The sequence below is a fragment of the Salvelinus sp. IW2-2015 genome, unplaced genomic scaffold (genome assembly GCF_002910315.2).
Source record: "Salvelinus sp. IW2-2015 unplaced genomic scaffold, ASM291031v2 Un_scaffold9058, whole genome shotgun sequence".
Taxonomy (NCBI): Eukaryota; Metazoa; Chordata; class Actinopteri; order Salmoniformes; family Salmonidae; genus Salvelinus; species Salvelinus sp. IW2-2015.
This window is the reverse complement of record NW_019950317.1, coordinates 9,763-18,276: the sequence shown is the minus strand read 5'-3', so window position 1 is coordinate 18,276 and position 8,514 is coordinate 9,763. Positions and strand designations below refer to the sequence as shown.

General features: G+C 40.3%; 1 long non-coding RNA gene across 2 annotated transcripts in view; it reads right to left on the bottom strand.

The window, feature by feature from the left end:
- LOC112079679 (uncharacterized) overlaps positions 1-7,006 on the bottom strand; it is a 10,508-nt gene extending 3,502 nt beyond the window's left edge. The window contains exons 1-2 of one of the 2 annotated variants that reach the window (XR_002896020.2): positions 3,506-7,006; positions 3,216-3,292 (exon numbers count right to left, since the gene is read on the bottom strand). This is a non-coding gene — a long non-coding RNA (uncharacterized lncRNA). Of the gene's footprint in view, positions 1-3,215 lie in introns of both variants that reach the window. The other variant, XR_011479344.1, reaches the window with a different exon arrangement.
- Positions 7,007-8,514: the final 1,508 nt, after the last annotated feature.

The following is an 8,514-nucleotide window of genomic DNA, read 5'->3' as shown; positions in this document are numbered from 1 at the left end:
CCATGATAGTTCATTGGTGATGTGGACACTAAGGAACTTGAAACTCTCGACCCGCTCCACTACAGTCGATGTTGATGGGGGCCTGTTCGGCCTGCCTTTTCCTGTAGTCCACGATCAGCTCCTTTGTCTTGCTCACATTGAGGGAGAGGTTGTTGTCCTGGCACCACACTGCCAGATCTCTGACCTCGTCCCTATAGGTCTCATCGTAGTCGGTGATCAGGCATTGTGTCGTCAGCAAACTTAATGATGGTGTTGGAGTCGTGTTTGGCCACACAGTCGTGGGTGAACAGGGAGTACAGGAGGGGACTAAGCACACACCCCTGAGTGGCCCCAGTGTTGAGGATCAGCGTAGCATACTTGTTGTTGTCTACCCTTACCACCTGGGGACAGCCCATTAGGAAGTCCAGGATTCAGTTGCAGAGGGAGGTGTTTAGTCCCAGGGTCCTTAGCTTAGTGATGAGCTTTGTGGGCCCTATGGTGTTGAACGCTGAGCTGTAGTCAATGAACAGCATTCTCACATAGGTGTTCCTTTTGTCCAAGTGGGAAAGGGCAGTGTGGAGTGCGATTGAGATTGCATCATCTGTAGATCTGTTGGCGCGGTATGAGAATTGGAGTGGGTCTAGGATATCCGGGAGGATGCTGTTGATGTGAGCCATGACCAGCCTTTCAAAGCACTTCATGGCTACTGACGTGAGAGCTACGGGGCGGTAATCATTTAGGCAGTTAACCTTCGCTTCCTTGGGCACAGGGACTATGGTGGTCTGCTTGAAACATATAGGTATAACAGACTCGGTCAGGGAGAGGTTGAAAATGTCAATGAAGACACTTGCCAGTTGGTCCGTGCATGCTTTGAGTARACGTCCTGATAATCCGTCTGGCCATGCGGCTTTGTGAATGTTGACCTGTATAAAGGTCTCGCTCACATCAGCTACCAAGAGCGTTATCACACAGTCGTCCAGAACAGCTGGTGCTCTCATGCATGCTTCAGTGTTGCTTGCCTCGAAGCGAGCATAAAAGGCATTTAGCTCGTCTGATAGGCTCGCGTCACTGGGCAGCTCGCGGCTGGGTTTCCCTTTGTAGTCCGTAATAMTTTTCAAGCCCTGCCACATCTGACGAGTGTCAGAGCCGGTGTAGTAGGATTCAATCTTAATCCTGTATTGATGCTTTGCTTGTTTGATGGTTCGTCTGACGACATAGCGAGATTTCTTATAAGCGTCCGTAATAGTGTTCCGCTCCTTGAAAGCGGCAATTCTAGCCTTTAGCTCGTTGCGGATGTTGCCTGTAATCCATGGCTTCTGGTTGGGATATATACGTACAGTCACTGTGGGGACGACATTGTCAATGCACTTATTGATGAAGCTGATGACTGAGGTGGTATACTCTTTAATGCCATTTGATGAATCCCAGAACATATTCCAGTCTGTGCTAGCAAAACAGTCCTGTAGCGTGGCATCCGCGTCATCTGACCACTTCTGTATTGAGTGAGTCACTAGTACTCCCTGCTTTAGTTTTTGCTTGTAAGCAGCTTCTCTGTCCTGCCAGTGCATGGAAAACCCTCCAGCTCTATATTATCCATGTCGTCATTCAGCCACATCTTGGTGAAACATAAGATATTACAGTTTAATGTCCTGTTGGTAGTATAATCTTGATCATAGGTCATCCATTTTATTTTCCAATGATTGCACATTGGCCAATAGAACGGATGGCAGTGGGAGTTTACTCACTCGCCAACGAATTCTCAGAAGGCACCCGACCTCTACCCCCTTTTTCTGTCTTTCTTCACGCAAATAGACGGGGATTTGGGCCCGTTCCCCAGAAAGCAATATATCCTTTGTGTTGGAATCGTTGTGCCTTGATGACAGCTTTGCACACTCTTGGCATTCTCTCAACCAGCTTCACCTGGAATGCTTTTCCAACAGTCTTGAAGGAGTTCCCATATACGCTGAGCACTTTTGGCTGCTTTTCCTTCACTCTGCAGTCCAACTCATCCAAAACCATCTCAATTGGGTGAGATTGGGTGTATGTGGCTGCCAGATCATCTGATGCAGCACTCCATCACTCTCCTTCTTGGTCAAATAGCCCTTACACAGCCTGGAGTGTGTTGGGTCTTTGTCCTGTTGAAAAACAAATGATAGTTCCATTAAGCGCAAACCAGATGGCATGGCGTATCGCTGCAGAATCTGTGTGCATAAATTGGTAGTGTCCTTAATTTAAAACAAATCACAGACAGTGTCACCAGCAACACCCCCACACCATCACACCTCCTCCATGCTTCAAGGTGGGAACCACACATGCAGAGATCATCCGTTCACCTACTCTGCGTCTCACCAAAGGACCACGGCGGTTGGAACCAAAAATCTCAAATTTGGACTCATCATACCAAAGGACAGATTTCCACCGGTCTAATGTCCATTGCTCGTGTTTCTTGGCCCAAGCAAGTCTCTTCTTCTTATTGGTGTCCTTTAATAGTGGTTTCTTTGCAGCAATTCGACCATGAAGGCCTGATTCACGCAGCCTCCTCTGAACAGTTGATGTTGAGATGTGTCTGTTACTTGAACACTCTGAAGCATTTATTTGGTCTGCAATCTGAGGTGCAGTTAACTCTAATGAACTTATCCTCTGCAGCAGAGGTAACTCTAGGTCTTCCTTTCCTGTGGCGGTCCTCATGAGAGCCAGTTTCATCACAGCGCTTGATGGTTTTTGTGACTGCACTTGAAATTTTCCTGATTGACTGACCTTCATGTCTTAAAGTAACGATGGACTGTCATTTCTCTTTGCTTATTTGGTCTTTTACCAAATAGGGCTATCTTCTGTATACCATCCGTACCTTGTCAGAACACAACTGATTGGCTCAAATGCATTAAGAAGGAAAAAGAATCCACAAAGAATCCTTTTAACAAGGCACACCTGTTGATTGAAGTGCATTCCAGGTGACTACTTAATGAAGCTGGTTGAGAGAATGCCCATAGTGTGCAAAGCTGCCATCAAGGCAAAATATATTTTGATTTGTTTTACACTTTTTTGTTTACTACATGATTCTATATGTGTTATTTCATACTTTTGATGTCTTTACTATTATTCTACAATGTAGAAAATAGTCAAAATAAAGAAAACCCCTGGAATGAGTAGTGTGTCCCAACTTTTGACTGGTACTGTATTAGACATTAACATTTAAGATGATAAAACATACTGGACACACTGTCGTGATATCTCACCTTATTAACGTAGACAGCGCTGAACCCACTCTGAGACATCTCCTTAGTCAAGTTTCCAGCCAGAGCAGTCTTGGAACCTAGAACATACGGACACTGATATTAATAGTGATACATTAATACTTCTACTGTGGAATGTTTTGAGTAAGGTGTTATCACCAGAAATAAATACCAGTATATTTCAGGAAGTGACCAGTATTACCACTTCAGGAATCTTACGGAAGTATTTTTTCTGAATAACAACTCTCAGCTGACAAGGGACTAAGAAATTTCAACTGCATCTGGAGTCGTACCTTCAATGTTGAAGATCTTTTTTTGAAAGTTGTCTAGGATTCCTTTTAGGTCGTTGTAGTCCTGGATTAGGAAAATGTTGTTCTCTTTTGGCTCTGATGCCAGGGACTTGAGTTTCGTCTTGAGGGCAGGAATTATAGTGATGTCTAATTTCCTTTTCAATATGAATGATATTTAAACATTCACATCATAACTGGGAAGTTGGACTGGACCCTTGAGACTAGTAATAACAACAATAATAATACAACTATTTGTATAGCGCTTTTTAATACCATTAACAAAGTGCTTCACATCATAAAATAAAACAAAAGTACTAACAAAGACAGGAGGAATTAGAATATAAAACCGTTTTCAACCTAGACTTGGGAATGGTCAACAGTGCCCTATCAGAGGATCTCAGGCTGCATCCAGGCTCATAGAGAGATAAAATATCTAAGAAATGGAATGGCGCTTAACCAAGCCTTAAAGATGGAATCCTTAGTTCTCCTTCCACCAAACGCAAAGCCTAGAATGAAGACTAGACATTGACAGCACTCTTATGTCTGCACAAATGATGGTGACGGAACACATCTGACTAACCAGAAACACCTGTCAATCCAATTGTCCCAATACTTTTGGTGCCCTGAAATATAGGAACTACTGTGTTGTCATTTCTAAATGGTACAACCAATATTTACACAAATACCCTCAAATAAWTCTAATAGTCTGTACTTTAACCTGATAGTAACTGTTTCATTTCAAATCCAAACTTTTGGAGTATAGAGCCAAAAGAAAAAGAGATTCCCACCCACCTCTCCAGCCGTTCAACAAGGTTGTTATGATCAATAGTATCAAACGCAGTACTGAGATCCAAAATAACTGCAATAGAGCATTCACTAGTATCAGCAGCCAACAGAAAGGTCACAATAGGGCACCGTATTACTGCCACACAGGCACTCATGAGTCATGACCGCAGTTAAATTCTACGGTCACAGTAATCTCCTTTTATGCACTCCGGACATGCTTTAGTATTACCCAACTCGCTAATGACCATCAGGTGACTAATGGCATGTTACTCAGAGCTGTATTGTCCCTCTAACCACTCTGACATCAATGCAAATGCATTCAAAAATCACATCAAACACTTAGCCTACATTGTACAACGTTGGGTAGCACCGCCCACACCTCATTGAGCGCAGCCCCCATTCAGTGCGGATCGCACAGTAGTGGGATACAACAGGATGAAACTGATGGACAAAATAGTTGTTGTGGATGTTGTTGCAAAGCCTAACACAATGAAATGGACAGTGCTTTCTAAGGTGATGATTAATTTAAAACACCCATAGAGTTGATGCATATGCATAGGCCTATATATGATGCAGAGATGGTTGTCCTTCTGGAAGGTTCTCCCATGTCCAATCAATTGCATTTACCACAGGTGGACTATATATACATTTGCAAACATTTCTAAAAACCTGTTTTCGCTCTGTCATTATGGGGTAATGTGTGTAGACTGGTGAGGATTTTTATTTATTTAATACATTTTAGAATAAGACTGTAACGTAACAAAATGTGTAAAAAGTCAAGGGGTCTGAATACTTTCTGAAGGCACTGTATACAATAAATAGTCTACCGCATATTACACACAGCAGAAAAACATTAAAGAAATACTGATTTAAGATATCTTTGGTACATAATTGATCTAGACTTAATGAAGCTAATTCAGAGTTAGCCTACAATTATGGTGCATTTGTATTTGATTTGGAATAGCCTGGTAATAGGGATTTTTTTATATTTTCAAAATTAATAGGTTGACACATTACCTTTAGCTACAGAATATCTCACCACAGTGCGTTCAGAGAGAGGGGCTGTCAACAGTGTAATGAAATATGTTTTGTTGTGAAAACATGTTGCTATCGATGTTCCCGGACAGATTTCACTTGGTCTCCCAAATTAAGCACTGGGTAGCTGCTGGAACAGGGTTGGAGAGCCCATGGCATACAGAGTTTGGGCGGAAGCTTGACCAATGTGAGTGAAAAAAAATACCAGCGGGAAAGTGGCCTCCATTCGCTATTTGAGTGCATACGGATGACATGTCCTTTTTTACTTGCCCCTGTTCCTGCCCATTTGACAATAGGCCATTCTAAATCAAAACTAATTTTACATATTAGCAAAGAAAATATTTAATTGAGAATAGTCTGATGGGGCGAAAATATGATCACTTGATGAGAGAACAGCATGTGCAGCCTGAGACAAGGAACAGAGAGCAAGCTTGTTTTGTGACTTTCTCAAATCATCAATAGCCTATAGTCACATCATGTAGACCATATATCTTTTGATTTCTAAGGCATTCTACGGTTTGTATCATTTACAACTAAAGTTACCGAATAACTATAAATCTAGTTTATCGGACAAGTTTCAAATTATCACTTTTAAGCTCAATATAAGCCATTTCATATGCGCACTCTCGCTCTGGAATGGGAAAAATATCCTTTCTAAGTTCAATTATATAATTCTTACTATAACATCATATAATATAAAATAATGGCAAGGGACTTGTTCTTGTATATGGCTTGTTTGCGTGGAGGCCTGGGGATGCCAAACATGTTTATGTTAATTAACGGTCAATTACCGTGAGATCGGCATACTTTTGCATGACAATTACTGTCTGACAAATTTTAATGCCCACCTATGCCTTTCATTATTGACTTTCAATTAACCAGTTTCAGTGCTGTGAAGTGAACGGAAGCCCGATTGGGACAAACAATATGTTCAATTGTCTTAAACATAATTTTTGAGTTGTGGGAGTTCTCAGAGATCAGGGTAGAGAAGTAGTTTGCTCTTGTATCTTTAACCGCAACATTGTAATTTATCATCAGATCCTTCAGTGTCTCATAGTATACTTGACGTTAGCAGGCTTTCCTTTTATGTTCATCGTTTTTTTAAAACACTTTTTAAGGCACGTGTGTGGTCATTTAACCAAGGTGAAACTCTGGCAGACAGMTTAATATTGGTTTTAACTGGTGCCACTGAGTCTAACGAAGCCTGACATATGTCATTGAACCTGTTCAGCAAATCATCAGTGTGATGACACAGAACAGGATCGTTAGTAGAGGATTAAAAAGCATTTGTAAATTTACTAGCAGTTGTGGAGGTATTGATGGGCGAGGGAGTGGGAACAGACACATTTTTAGGTGGAGGAGAAAGCGTTTTAAAAACAATACTGAGATGGTCAGAGACACACATCAATAGTTTCCAAGTTATCAATATTCAAACCATAGGACAGCACAAGATCAAGAGTATGGCCTTTGTTGTGTGTAGGCCCTGTGGCATGTAGCAAAAGTGTAGAGAATCATTATACCAGCCAAACCGCTGTGAAATATATATATATATTTTTGCGACTTTCTCAAATGACCAATAGCCTATAGCGGCAGGTAGCCTAGTGGTTAGAGCGTTGGGCCAGTAACCAAAAGGTTTGGTGGATCGAATCCCCGAGCTGACAAGGTGAGAATCTATCGTTAGCCCCTGAACAATCTGCACTTAACCCACTGTTCCTAACTTTCATTGTTAATAAGAATTTCTTAACTGACTTGCCTAGTTAAATGAAGGTTCAATGTAAAAAAAATGTAGCCCTAAACTCTTTTGGTTTGTATCATTCACAACTAAAGTTGTCAAATAACTATAAATCTAGCTTATAGATAGAACATAAGCACAATGTTAAAGGATTCTAACAGGTTAAAGATGCACTATGCAGAAATCACTCTGCATTTCCTGGTTTGGTTTAAATAGATTCCTTCAAAAATGTGATTACTAGCTGTAAAATTTACAGAAGAGGGAATACCTCAATAGTCATCAACTAAGAGAAGCAACCTATATGCGAACAAATATATAAGAGCTTAGTAAGGAAGACATATATCATGGACAATAGTAGTACACCAATCCAAAGACCGCTGCTATAAGAACTATAATATTAAAGACTATATCGAACACATTATGAGAGAAACAATAGAATACATATTGTGCTGGTATCTTAATTCTAAGGCTAGTTACTTAGCTGTGATATGGATACCATATAGAGGAACCCAAATATAAGAGCTAATACAGAGATGCTAAAATTCGGACCCAAATAGTAACCTCATTTAAGAACAAATAAGCGATACGATGGATGACTTATTAGGTACAATGAGATGCCCTATAGATGACTATATGAAGATAGATCTATCAGCAGACTATCAAGTTAGAAAATAGATACCTATAGAGACATAGCTGACAAGCAATGAACGAAATAGAAGACTCTAACCGAATGCATGGACCTTCTTAAGAGTAGTGACCTTAATGAGCTAATACTATAGAGTACTTATCTAGCTTAATCCGAATAAGAATGAAACAGATCTATAAGCCAACATTTCTATGTCTATAGTACCCGAACTAATATTGGAGGGATCAACTCAAGAGACTATAGAAGATTATGCCCAAAAAGTATCCATACGAGTGACGAACCAAGCTACTTTATAGAAAACATATAACTGACACCAATAAACTACCAGTCTATAGTAGGACAATAGAATCTATCAAGAGACATATTTAGTAGTTTACAAGTAGAAGACTCAACCATATCAGTGACTTATAAGGAGCAAATGTTAAGCTAACGTCTAATGGGAGACTCTAGTGACAATACGAATACTACATTGAATCATTGAAGGAACTATAGGACATAGATACTATTAGAGAATGACTACTCTTACAATACCAACAATAGATTTGAGCTTATAGAATCCACACAACGAATATAGAGTACAATATGTATACTATAGCGGAGATCAATTAGGGACAATTAGAATACTCACTGGAGACTATAGACAATAGATTACTATGGAGACATTAGGCGGGACAATTAGATACCATATAGAGGACTATAGGGGACAAGATAGAATTTACAAATGAAGTTACATAATAAGCGACACTAGTAGCTACTATGAACAGGATCGCTATAGTTACTAATAGATACATTGACTAGAATGACATATTTTAG